This window comes from Tachypleus tridentatus, chromosome 13 (assembly GCF_004210375.1).
Source record: "Tachypleus tridentatus isolate NWPU-2018 chromosome 13, ASM421037v1, whole genome shotgun sequence".
Classification (NCBI taxonomy): Eukaryota; Metazoa; Arthropoda; class Merostomata; order Xiphosura; family Limulidae; genus Tachypleus; species Tachypleus tridentatus.
In genome coordinates this window covers 895662-909788 of record NC_134837.1, presented here as the reverse complement: position 1 = coordinate 909788, position 14127 = coordinate 895662, and positions in this window count along the sequence as shown.

Below are 14127 nucleotides of genomic sequence, written 5' to 3'. Positions count from 1 at the left end.
AAACTCTTAAGATGTACTTTCTATGATTTTTCTATTTAAATATTTTTATGTTGTCGTTTTATAAAACCATTTTTGTCTTTCATATTCATGTGTAGTAATTTTAATAGAAGTATTTAAAGATAGGTAGATGAGGTTTTGTACCTCTACAAAGTTTCATTTTTTTGAAACCGTTTAGGTGTATTTTATTTTAATGGAAGCTGTTTTCTTTTTAGACTGTTGAGATGTAATTTCTTCACAGGCCAGTTCTATTTAAAGCGTTTAAATATGGTATCTTTATGGAACTTCTCCTGTTAGACTGTTGAGGTGTAAATAGTTTCATAAAATGTTTTATTTAAAACTATTAAGTTGTTGTACTTTTTAGAACCGTTTTAGACAAACTTTTGAACTTTAAAACATTCATAGAACTGTTCTATTTAAACTGTTGAGATGTAATTTTTTAGATAGATTTGTTCTATTTAAGTGTTTAAGATGTAGTGCTTTTCTTGAAGTCATGTTTTATACTATTTAGGTGTGGTACTTTCTTATAAGTGTTCTACATAAACAGCTGTGGTGTGGTATTTTCATAGGTGTATTACTTTTATAGAATTGTTTTCTTTAGACTGTAGATGATGTAATTTTTTGGTAAGCCAGTTCTATTTAAACCGTTAGGTATGATACTTTGATAGATGTGTTCCATTTAGAGTGTTGAGCTGCAGAGCTTTCACAGAACTTTTCCATTTGTACTGTTTAGGTTAGTGCTTTACCATATATGTTCTATATAAACCGTTAAGATGTCGTACTTTCACAGAAATGTTCTAGATAAATATTTGAACTTACGAACACACAGAACTGTTCGATTAAAACTCTTGAGATGTAAATTTGTGATAGAACTCTCTTTATAAAATGTTATGTGTTCTTTTATTGAACTGTTCTGTTCAATTTCTTAAAATATAGTTTTTTATATCAATGTATTTAAACTCTTAAGATGTACTTTCGTAGAACTTTCTATTTAAATATTTTTGATGTAGTCGTTCTATAAAACCAAGTTTTTCTAAATATTCATTTGTAGTAATTTGATAGAAGTTTTAAAATCGGTAGATGACGTTTTGTACCTTCTAAAAGTTTCATTTTGAAACCGTCTAGGTGTATATCTTTAATGGAACTGTTCTTTTAGACTGTTGAGATATAATTTCTTCACAGGCCAGTTCTATTTAAAGCGTTAAATATGGTATCTTTATGGAACTTCTCCTGTTAGACTGTTGAGGTGTAATAGTTTCATAAAAATGTTTTATTTAAACCATTAAGTTGTTGTAATTCTTTAGAACCGTTCTAGACAAACTTTTGAACTTTAAAACATTCATAGAACTGTTCTATTTAAACTGTTTATGTTCTAGATGTAATTTTTTTTGATAGATCTGTTCTATTTAACTGTTTAAGATGTAGTGCTTTTCTTAAAGTCTTGTTTTTATACTATTCAGGTGTGGTACTTTCTTAGAAGTGTTCTACATAAACAGCTGTGGTGTGGTATTTTCATATGTGTATTACTTTTATAGAACTGTTTTCCTTAGACTGTAGAGGTGTAATTTTTGGTACGCCAGTTTTATTTGAACTGTTAGGTATGATACTTTGATAGATGTGTTCCATTTAGAGTGTTGAGCTGCAGTACTTTCACAGAACTTTTCCTTTTGTAGTGTTTAGGTTAGTGCTTTACCATATATGTTCTATATAAAACGTTAAGATGTCGCACTTTCACAGAAATGTTCTAGTAAACATTTGAACTCTACGAACACACAGAACTGTTCGCCTTAAACTCTTGAGATGTAAATTTGTGATAGAACTCTCCTTTATAAAATGTTATGTGTTCTTTTATTTAACTGTTTTCTGTTCATTTCCTTAAATATAGTTTTGATATCAATCTATTTAAACTCTTAAGATGTACTTTAAATTTTCTATTTAAATATTTTTTATGTTGTCGTTCTATAAAACCAAGTTTTTTTCTAATATTCACGTGTAGTAATTTGATAGTGATTTTAAAATCAACAGATGACGTTTTGTACCTTCTAAAAGTTTCATTTTGAAACCGTCTAGGTGTATTTCTTTAATGGAACTGTTCTTTTTAGACTGTTGAGATGTAATTTCTTCACAGGCCAGTTCTATTTAAAGCGTTAAATATGGTATCTTTATGGAACTTCTCCTGTTAGACTGTTGAGGTGTAATAGTTTCATAAAAATGTTTTATTTAAACCATTAAGTTGTTGTAATTCTTTAGAACCGTTTTAGACAAACTTTTGAACTTTAAAACATTCATAGAACTGTTCTATTTAAACTGTTGAGATGTAATTTTTTGATAGATCTGTTCTATTTAACTGTTTAAGATGTAGTGCTTTTCCTTGAAGTCTTGTTTTACACTATTCAGGTGTAGTACTTTCTTAGAAGTGTTCTACATAAACAGCTGTGGTGTGGTATTTTCATAGGTGTATTACTTTTATAGAATTGTTTTCTTTAGACTGTAGAGATGTAATTTTTTTGTACGCCAGTTCTATTTGAACTGTTAGGTATGATACTTTGATAGATGTGTTCCATTTAGAGTGTTGAGCTGCAGTACTTTCACAGAACTTTTCCTTTTAAACTGTTTAGGTTAGTGCTTTACCATATATATTCTATATAAAACGTTAAGATGTCGTACTTTCACAGAAATGTTCTAGTAAACATTTGAACTGTACGAACACACAGAACTGTTCGACTAAAACTCTTGAGATGTAAATTTTGATAGAACTCTTTTTTCTAAAATGTTATGTGTTCTTTTATTTAACTGTTCTGTTTAATTTCCTTAAATATAGTTTTTGGTATCAATGTGCTATTTAAACTCTTAAGATGTACTTTCTAAAATTTCTATTTAAATATTTTTGATGTTGTCGTTCTATAAAACCAATTTTTTTCTAATATTCACTTGTAGTAATTTGATAGTGTATTTAAAATCAACAGATGACGTTTTGTACCTTCTAAAAAGTTTCATTTTAAAACCGTCTAGGTGTATTTCTTTAATGGAACTGTTCTATTTAGACTGTTGAGATGTAATTTCTTCACAGGCCAGTTCTATTTAAAGCGTTAAGTATGGTATCTTTATGGAACTGCTCCTGTTAGACTGTTGAGGTGTAATAGTTTCATAAAAATGTTTTATTTAAACATTAAGTTGTTGAAATTCTTTAGAACCGTTTTAGACAAACTTTTGAACTTTAAAGCATTCATAGAACTGTTCTATTTAAACTGTTGAGATGTAATTTTTGATAGATTTGTTCTATTTAAGTGTTTAAGATGTAGTGCTTTTCTTGAAGTCTTGTTTTTATACTATTCAGGTGTAGTACTTTCTTAGAAGTGTTCTACATAAACAGCTGTGGTGTGGTATTTTCATAGGTGTATTACTTTTATAGAACTGTTTTCTTAGACTGTAGATGGTGTAATTTTTTGGTAAGCCAGTTCTATTTGAACCGTTAGGTATGATACTTTGATAGATGTGTTCCATTTAGAGTGTTGAGCTGCAGAGCTTTCACAGAACTTTTCCTTTTAAACTATTTAGGTTAGTGCTTTACCATATATATTTTACTTAAACCGTTAAGATGTCGTACTTTCACAGAAATATTCTAGATAAACATTTGAACTTTACGAACACACAGAACTGTTCGACTGAAACTCTTGAGATGTAAATTTTTGATAGAACATTCTTTTCTAAAATGTTATGTTTCTTTTATTAAACTGTTCTGTTCATTTTCTTAAAATATAGTTTTGATAAAATGTGCTATTTAAACTCTTAAGATGTACTTTCCTAGAACTTTGTATTTAAATATTTTTGATGTGATGGTTTTATATAACCAATTTTTCAAAATATTCATGTGTAGTAATTTTATAGAAGTATTTAAAATAGGTAGATGAGGTTTTGTACCTTCCAAGAAGTTTCATTTTGAAACCGTCTAGGTGTATTTTTTTAATGGAACTGTTCTTTTTGACTGTTGAGATGTAATTTCTTCAAAGGCCAGTTCTATTTAAAGCGTTAAATATGGTATCTTTATGGAATAGCTCCTGTTAGACTGTTGAGGTGTAATAGATTCATAAAAATGTTTTATTTAAACCATTAAGTTGTACTTCTTTAGAACCGTTCTAGACACACTTTTGAACTTTAAAACATTCATAGAACTGTTCTATTTAAACGGTTGAGATATAATTTTTGATAGATCTGTTCTATTTAACTGTTTAAGATGTAGTGCTTTTCCTAAAGTCTTGTTTTTTTTACACTATTCAGGTGTAGTACTTTCTTAGAAGTGTTCTACATAAACAGCTGTGGTGTGGTGTTTTCATAGGTGTTTACTTTTATAGAATTGTTCTCCTTAGACTGTAGAGATGTAATTTTTTGGTACGCCAGTTTTATTTGAACTGTTAGGTATGATACTTTGATAGATGTGTTCCATTTAGAGTGTTGAGCTGCAGTACTTTCACAGAACTTTTCCTTTGTACTGTTTAGGTTAGTGCTTTACCATATATGTTCTATATAAAACGTTAAGATGTCGTGACTTTCACAGAAATGTTCTAGTAAACATTTGAACTCTACGAACACACAGAACTGTTCGCCTTAAACTCTTGAGATGTAAATTTGTGATAGAACTCTCCTTTATAAAATGTTATGTGTTCTTTTATTTAACTGTTTTCTGAATTTCCTTAAATATAGTTTTGGTATCAATCTATTTAAACTCTTAAGATGTACTTTTAAATTTTCTATTTAAATATTTTTTACGTTGTCGTTCTATAAAACCAATTTTTTCTAATATTCACGTGTAGTAATTTGATAGTGATTTTAAAATCAACAGATGACGTTTTGTACCTTCTAAAAGTTTCATTTTAAAACCGTCTAGGAGTATTTCTTTAATGGAACTGTTCTTTTAGACTGTTGAGATATAATTTCTTCACAGGCCAGTTCTATTTAAAGCGTTAAGTATGGTATCTTTATGGAACTTTCTCCTGTTAGACTGTTGAGCTGTAATAGTTTCATAAAAATGTTTTATTTAAAACATTAAGTTGTTGTAATTCTTTAGAACCGTTTTAGACAAACTTTTGAACTTTAAAACATTCATAGAACTGTTCTATTTCAACTGTTGGGATGTAATTTTTTGATAGATTTGTTCTATTTAAGTGTTTAAGATGTAGTGCTTTTCTTGAAGTCATGTTTTTATACTATTTAGGTGTGGTACTTTCTTATAAGTGTTCTACATAAAGAGCTGTGGTGTGGTATTTTCATATGTGTATTACTTTTATAGAACTGTTTTCTTCACACTGTAGATGGTGTAATTTTTTGGTAAGCCATATCTATTTAAACCGTTAGGTATGATACTTTGATAGATGTGTTCCATTTAGAGTGTTGAGCTACTGAGCTTTCACAGAACTTTTCCATTTTGTACTATTTAGGTTATGATTCATCATGTATATTTTACTTAAACCGTTAAGATGTCGTACTTTCACAGTAATATTCTAGATAAAAATTTGATATTTACGAACACACAGAACTGTTCGACTGAAACTCTAGAGATGTAATTTTTTTATAGAACATTCTTTTTCTAAAATGTTATGTTTTCTTTTATTGAACTGTTCTGTTCATTTTCTTAAAATATAGTTTTGATAAAATGTGCTATTTAAACTCTTAAGATGTACTTTCTAGAACTTTTTATTTAAATATTTTTGATGTGTCGTTTTATAAAACCAATTTTTTCAAAATATTCATGTGTAGTAATTTTATAGAAGTATTTAAAATAGGTAGATGAGGTTTTGTACCTTCCAAAAGTTTCATTTTGAAACCGTCTAGGTGTATTTCTTTAATGGAACTGTTCTTTTTAGACTGTTGAGATGTAATTTCTTCAAAGGCCAGTTCTATTTAAAGCGTTTAAATATGGTATCTTTATGGAACTGCTCCTGTTAGACTGTTGAGGTGTAATAGATTCATAAAAATGTTTTATTTAAACCATTAAGTTGTACTTCTTTAGAACCGTTCTAGACACAACTTTTGAACTTTAAAACATTCATAGAACTGTTCTATTTAAACTGGTTGAGATATAATTTTTTGATAGATCTGTTCTATTTAACTGTTTAAGGTGTAGTGCTTTTCCTAAAGTCTTGTTTTTACACTATTCAGGTGTAGTACTTTCTTAGAAGTGTTCTACATAAACAGCTGTGGTGTGGAGTTTTCATAGGTGTTTAACTTTTATAGAATTGTTCTCCTTAGACTGAAGAGATGTAATTTTTTGTACGCCAGTTTTATTTGAACTGTTAGGTATTATACTTTGATAGATGTGTTTCATTTAGAGTGTTGAGCTGCAGTACTTTCACAGAACTTTTCCTTTTGTACTGTTTAGGTTAGTGCTTTACCATATATGTTCTATATAAAACGTTAAGATGTCGCACTTTCACAGAAATGTTCTAGTAAACATTTGAACTTTACGAACACACAGAACTGTTCGCCTTAAACTCTTGAGATGTAAATTTGTGATAGAACTCTCCTTTATAAAATGTTATGTGTTCTTTTATTTAACTGTTTTCTGGAATTTCCTTAAATATAGTTTTTGGTATCAATCTATTTAAACTCTTAAGATGTACTTTAAATTTTCTATTTAAATATTTTTTACGTTGTCGTTCTATAAAACCAATTTTTTCTAATATTCACTTGTAGTAATTTGATAGTGATTTTAAAATCAACAGATGACGTTTTGTACCTTCTAAAAAGTTTCATTTTAAAACCGTCTAGGAGTATTTCTTTAATGGAACTGTTCTTTTTAGACTGTTGAGATATAATTTCTTCACAGGCCAGTTCTATTTAAAGCGTTAAGTATGGTATCTTTATGGAACTTCTCCTGTTAGACTCTTGAGCTGTAATAGTTTCATAAAAATGTTTTATTTAAAACATTAAGTTGTTGTAATTCTTTAGAACCGTTTTAGACAAACTTTTGAACTTTAAAACATTCATAGAACTGTTCTATTTAAACTGTTGGGATGTAATTTTTGATAGATTTGTTCTATTTAAGTGTTTAAGATGTAGTGCTTTTCTTGAAGTCTTGTTTTTATACTATTTAGGTGTGGTACTTTCTTATAAGTGTTCTACATAAAGAGCTGTGGTGTGGTATTTTCATATGTGTATTACTTTTATAGAACTGTTTTCTTAGACTGTAGATGGTGTAATTTTTTGGTAAGCCAGTTCTATTTAAACCGTTAGGTATGATACTTTGATAGATGTGTTCCATTTAGAGTGTTGAGCTACTGAGCTTTCACAGAACTTTTCCATTTAAACTATTTAGGTTATGATTCATCATGTATATTTTACTTAAACCGTTAAGATGTCGTACTTTCACAGAAATATTCTAGATAAAAATTTGATATTTACGAACACACAGAACTGTTCGATTGAAACTCTTGAGATGTAAATTTCTGATAGAACATTCTTTTCTAAAATGTTTTGTGTTCTTTTATTGAACTGTTTCTGTTCAATTTCTTAAAATATAGTTTTGATAGAAATGAGCTGTTTAAACTCTTAAGATGTACTTTCGTAGAACTTTGTTTTTAAATATTTTTGATGTAGTCGTTTTATAAAACCAAGTTTTTCAAAATATTCATTTGTAGTAATTTTATAGAAGTTTTTAAAATCGGTAGATGACGTTTTGTACCTTCCAAAAGTTTCATTTTGAAACCGTCTAGGTGTATTTCTTTAATTGAACTGTTCTTTTTAGACTGTTGAGATGTAATTTCTTCAAAGGCCAGTTCTCTTTAAAGCGTTAAATATGGTATCTTTATGGAACTGCTCCTGTTAGACTGTTGAGGTGTAATAGATTCATAAAAATGTTTTATTTAAACCATTAAGTTGTACTTCTTTAGAACCGTTCTAGACACACTTTTGAACTTTAAAACATTCATAGAACTTTTCTATTTAAACGGTTGAGATATAATTTTTGATAGATCTGTTCTATTTAACTGTTTAAGGTGTAGTGCTTTTCCTAAAGTCTTGTTTTTACACTATTCAGGTGTAGTACTTTCTTAGAAGTGTTCTACATAAACAGCTGTGGTGTGGAGTTTTCATAGGTGTTTAACTTTTATAGAATTGTTCTCCTTAGACTGAAGAGATGTAATTTTTGTACGCCAGTTTTATTTGAACTGTTAGGTATGATACTTTGATAGATGTGTTCCATTTAGAGTGTTGAGCTGCAGTACTTTCACAGAACTTTTCCTTTTGTACTGTTTAGGTTAGTGCTTTACCATATATGTTCTATATAAAACGTTAAGATGTCGCACTTTCACAGAAATGTTCTAGTAAACATTTGAACTTTACGAACACACAGAACTGTTCGCCTTAAACTCTTGAGATGTAAATTTGTGATAGAACTCTCCTTTATAAAATGTTATGTGTTCTTTTATTTAACTGTTTTCTGGAATTTCCTTAAATATAGTTTTTGGTATCAATCTATTTAAACTCTTAAGATGTACTTTAAATTTTCTATTTAAATATTTTTTACGTTGTCGTTCTATAAAACCAATTTTTTCTAATATTCACTTGTAGTAATTTGATAGTGATTTTAAAATCAACAGATGACGTTTTGTACCTTCTAAAAAGTTTCATTTTAAAACCGTCTAGGAGTATTTCTTTAATGGAACTGTTCTTTTTAGACTGTTGAGATATAATTTCTTCACAGGCCAGTTCTATTTAAAGCGTTAAGTATGGTATCTTTATGGATTTTCTCCTGTTAGACTCTTGAGCTGTAATAGTTTCATAAAAATGTTTTATTTAAAACATTAAGTTGTTGAAATTCTTTAGAACCGTTTTAGACAAACTTTTGAACTTCAAAGCATTCATAGAACTGTTCTATTTCAACTGTTGGGATGTAATTTTTTGATAGATTTGTTCTATTTAAGTGTTTAAGATGTAGTGCTTTTCTTGAAGTCATGTTTTTATACTATTTAGGTGTGGTACTTTCTTATAAGTGTTCTACATAAAGAGCTGTGGTGTGGTATTTTCATATGTGTATTACTTTTATAGAACTGTTTTCTTCACACTGTAGATGGTGTAATTTTTTGGTAAGCCATATCTATTTAAACCGTTAGGTATGATACTTTGATAGATGTGTTCCATTTAGAGTGTTGAGCTACTGAGCTTTCACAGAACTTTTCCATTTAAACTATTTATGTGTTATGATTCATCATGTATATTTTACTTAAACCGTTAAGATGTCGTACTTTCACAGTAATATTCTAGATAAAAATTTGATATTTACGAACACACAGAACTGTTCGACTGAAACTCTAGAGATGTAATTTTTTTATAGAACATTCTTTTCCAAAAGGTTATGTTTTCTTTTATTAAACTGTTCTGTTCATTTTCTTAAAATATAGTTTTTGATAGAAATGTGCCATTTAAACTCTTAAGATGTACTTTCCTAGAACTTTGTATTTAAATATTTTTGATGTAGTCGTTTTATATAACCAATTTTTCAAAATATTCATGTGTAGTAATTTTATAGAAGTATTTAAATAGGTAGATGAGGTTTTATACCTTCCAAAAGTTTCATTTTGAAACCGTCTAGGTGTATTTTTTTAATGGAACTGTTCTTTTTAGACTCTTGAGATGTAATTTCTTCAAAGGCCAGTTCTATTTAAAGCGTTTAATATGGTAACTTTATGGAACTGCTCCTGTTAGACTGTTGAGGTGTAATAGTTTCATAAAAATGTTTTATTTAAACCATTAAGTTGTACTTCTTTAGAACCGTTCTAGACACACTTTTTAACTTTAAAACATTCATAGAACTGTTCTATTTAAACGGTTGAGATATAATTTTTTGATTGATCTGTTCTATTTAACTGTTTAAGGTGTAGTGCTTTTCCTAAAGTCTTGTTTTTACACTATTCAGGTGTAGTACTTTCTTAGAAGTGTTCTACATAAACAGCTGTGGTGTGGTGTTTTCATAGGTGTTTAACTTTTATAGAATTGTTCTCCTTAGACTGTAGAGATGTAATTTTTGGTACGCCAGTTTTATTTGAATTGTTAGGTATGATACTTTGATAGATGTGTTCCATTTAGAGTGTTGAGCTACTGAGCTTTCACCGAACTTTTCCATTTAAACTATTTATGTGTTATGATTCATCATGTATATTTTACTTAAACCGTTAAGATGTCGTACTTTCACAGAAATATTCTAGATAAAAATTTGATATTTACGAACACACAGAACTGTTCGATTGAAACTCTTGAGATGTAAATTTCTGATGGGATTCTCTTTTCTAAAATGTTTTTCTTTTTTATTGATGTATTCTGTTCAATATCTTAAAATATAGTTTTTGATAGAAATGAGCTGTTTGAACTCTTAAGATGTGCTTTCGTAGAACTTAGTTTTTTTTTAAATATTTTTGATGTAGTCGTTTTATAAAACCAAGTTTTTCAAAATATTCATTTGTAGTAATTTCATAGAAGTTTCTCAAATCGGTAGATGACGTTTTGTACCTTCCTAAAAGTTTCATTTTGAAACCGTCTTGGTGTATTTCTTTATTTGAAGTGTTCTTTTTAGACTCTTGAGATGTAATTTCTTCAAAGGCCAGTTCTATTTAAAGCGTTTAATATGGTAACTTTATGGAACTGCTCCTGTTAGACTGTTGAGGTGTAATAGTTTGATAAAAATGTTTTATTTAAACCATTAAGTTGTACTTCTTTAGAACCGTTCTAGACACACTTTTGAACTTTAGAATATTCATAGAACTTTTCTATTTAAACGGTTGAGATATAATTTTTTGATAGATCTGTTCTATTTAACTGTTTAAGGTGTAGTGCTTTTCCTAAAGTCTTGTTTTTACACTATTCAGGTGTAGTACTTTCTTAGAAGTGTTCTACATAAACAGCTGTGGTGTGGAGTTTTCATAGGTGTTTAACTTTTATAGAATTGTTCTCCTTAGACTGAAGAGATGTAATTTTTTGTACGCCAGTTTTATTTGAACTGTTAGGTATGATACTTTGATAGATGTGTTTCATTTAGAGTGTTGAGCTGCAGTACTTTCACAGAACTTTTCCTTTTGTACTGTTTAGGTTAGTGCTTTACCATATATGTTCTATATAAAACGTTAAGATGTCGCACTTTCACAGAAATGTTCTAGTAAACATTTGAACTTTACGAACACACAGAACTGTTCGCCTTAAACTCTTGAGATGTAAATTTGTGATAGAACTCTCCTTTATAAAATGTTATGTGTTCTTTTATTTAACTGTTTTCTGGAATTTCCTTAAATATAGTTTTTGGTATCAATCTATTTAAACTCTTAAGATGTACTTTAAATTTTCTATTTAAATATTTTTTACGTTGTCGTTCTATAAAACCAATTTTTTTCAAATATTTACGTATAGTAATTTGATAGTGATTTTAAAATCAACAGATGACGTTTTGTACCTTCTAAAAGTTTCATTTTAAAACCGTCTAGGAGTATTTCTTTAATGGAACTGTTCTTTTAGACTGTTGAGATATAATTTCTTCACAGGCCAGTTCTATTTAAAGCGTTAAGTATGGTATCTTTATGGAACTTCTCCTGTTAGACTCTTGAGCTGTAATAGTTTCATAAAAATGTTTTATTTAAAACATTAAGTTGTTGTAATTCTTTAGAACCGTTTTAGACAAACTTTTGAACTTTAAAACATTCATAGAACTGTTCTATTTAAACTGTTGGGATGTAATTTTTGATAGATTTGTTCTATTTAAGTGTTTAAGATGTAGTGCTTTTCTTGAAGTCTTGTTTTTATACTATTTAGGTGTGGTACTTTCTTAGAAGTGTTCTACATAAACAGCTGTGGTGTGGTATTTTCATATGTGTATTACTTTTATAGAACTGTTTTCTTCAGACTGTAGATGGTGTAATTTTTTGGTACGTCATTCTATTTGAACCGTTAGGTATGATACTTTGATAGATGTGTTCCATTTAGAGTGTTGAGCTACTGAGCTTTCACAGAACTTTTCCATTTAAACTGTTTAGGTGTTATGATTCATCATGTATATTTTACTTAAACCGTTAAGATGTCGTACTTTCACAGAAATGTTCTAGATAAATATTTGATATTTACGAACACACAGAACTGTTTGATTGAAACTCTTGAGATGTAAATTTCTGATGGGATTCTCTTTTTTAAAATGTTTTTTTCTTTTATTGATCTATTCTGTTCAATATCTTAAAATAAAGTTTTTGATAGAAATGAGCTGCTTTCACTCTTAAGATGTGCTTTCGTAGAACTTAGTTTTTTTAATATTTTTCATGTAGTCGTTTTATAAAACCAAGTTTTTGAAAATATTCATTTGTAGTAATTTCGTAGAAGTTCTTCAAATCGGTAGATGACGTTTTGAACCTTCCTAAAAGTTTCATTTTGAAACCGTCTAGGTGTATTTCTTTAACTGAACTGTCCTCTCTAGACTGTTGAGATGTAATTTCCTCATAGGCCAGTTCTATTTAAAGCGTTTAATATGGTATCTTTATGGAACTGCTCCTGTTAGACTGTTGAGGTGTAATAGTTTCATAAAAATGTTTTATTTAAATCATTAGGTTGTTGTACTTTAGAACCGTTCAACACAAACTTTTGAACTTTAGAATATTCATAGAACTTTTCTATTTAAACGGTTGAGATATAATTTTTTGATAGATCTGTTCTATTTAACTTTTTAAGATGTAGTGCTTTTCCTAAAGTCTTGTTTTTACACTATTCAAGTGTAATGCTTTCTAAGAAGTGTTCCACATAAACAGCTGTGGTGTGATGTTTTCACAGGTGTATTACTTTTATAGAATTGTTTTCCTTAGACTATAGAGATGTAATTTTTTGGTTCGGGAGTTCTATTTGAACTGTTAGGTATGATACATTGATAGATATGATCCGTTTAGAGTGTTGAGCTGCAGTACTTTCATAGAACCTTTCCTTTTGTACTTTTTAGGTTAGTGCTTTACCATATATATTCTACATAAAACGTTAAGATGTCGCACTTTTACAGAAATGTTCTTGTAAACATTTGAACTGTACGAACACACAGAACTGTTCGACTAAAACTTTTGAGATGTAAATTTTGATAGAACATTTTTTTGTAAAAGGTTATGTGTTCTTTTATTGCACTGTTCTGTTTATTTTTTAAAATATAGTTTTTATTGAAATGTGCTATTTAAACTCTTATGATGTACTTTCTATGAAATTTCTATTTAAATATTTTTGATGTGGTAGTTTTAATAAACCAATTTTTTGAAAATATTCAGGTGTAGTAATTTAATAAAAGTATTTGAAATAAGCAGATGAGGTTTTGTACCTTCTACGAAGTTTCATTTTTAAACCGTTTAGGTGTATTTATTTTATAAAAGTTTATTATTTAGACTGTTGAGATGTAATTTCGTCACAGACCAATTCTATTTAAAGCGTTAAATATGGTATCTTTATGGAACTGCTTCTGTTAGACTGTTGAGGTGCAGTACTTTCATAAAAATGTTTTATTTAAACTATTAAGTTGTACTTGTTTAGAACCGTTTTAGACCAAGTTTTGAACTTTAGAACATTCATAGAACTCTTTTATTTAAACTGTTGAGATGTAGTTTTTGATAGATCTGTTTAAGATGTAGTGTTTTTCTTGAAGTCTTTTTTATACTGTTCAGGTGTAGTACTTTCATAGAAGTGTTCTACATAAACAGTTGTTGTTTGGTATCTTCATAGGTGTATTACTTTTATAGATCTGTACTTTTAAGAATGTAGAATTGTAATTTATTGGTAACCCAGTTATATTTGAACCCTTAAGTATGATACTTTGATAGATCCGTTCCATTTAGAGTGTTGAGCTGCAGATCTCTCACAGAACTTTTCCATTTTTACTATTTAGGTTAGTGCTTTACCATATATATTTTACATAAACCGTTAAGATGTCGTACTTTCACAGAAATATTTTAGGCAAATATTTGAACTGTACGAACACACAAACTGTTCGACTGAAACTCTAGAGATGTAATTTTTTTATAGAACATTCTTTTCGAAAAGGTTATGTTTTCTTTTATTAAACTGTTCTGTTCATTTTCTTAAAATATAGTTTTTTATAAGAATGTGCCATTTAAACTCTTAAGATGTACTTTCCTA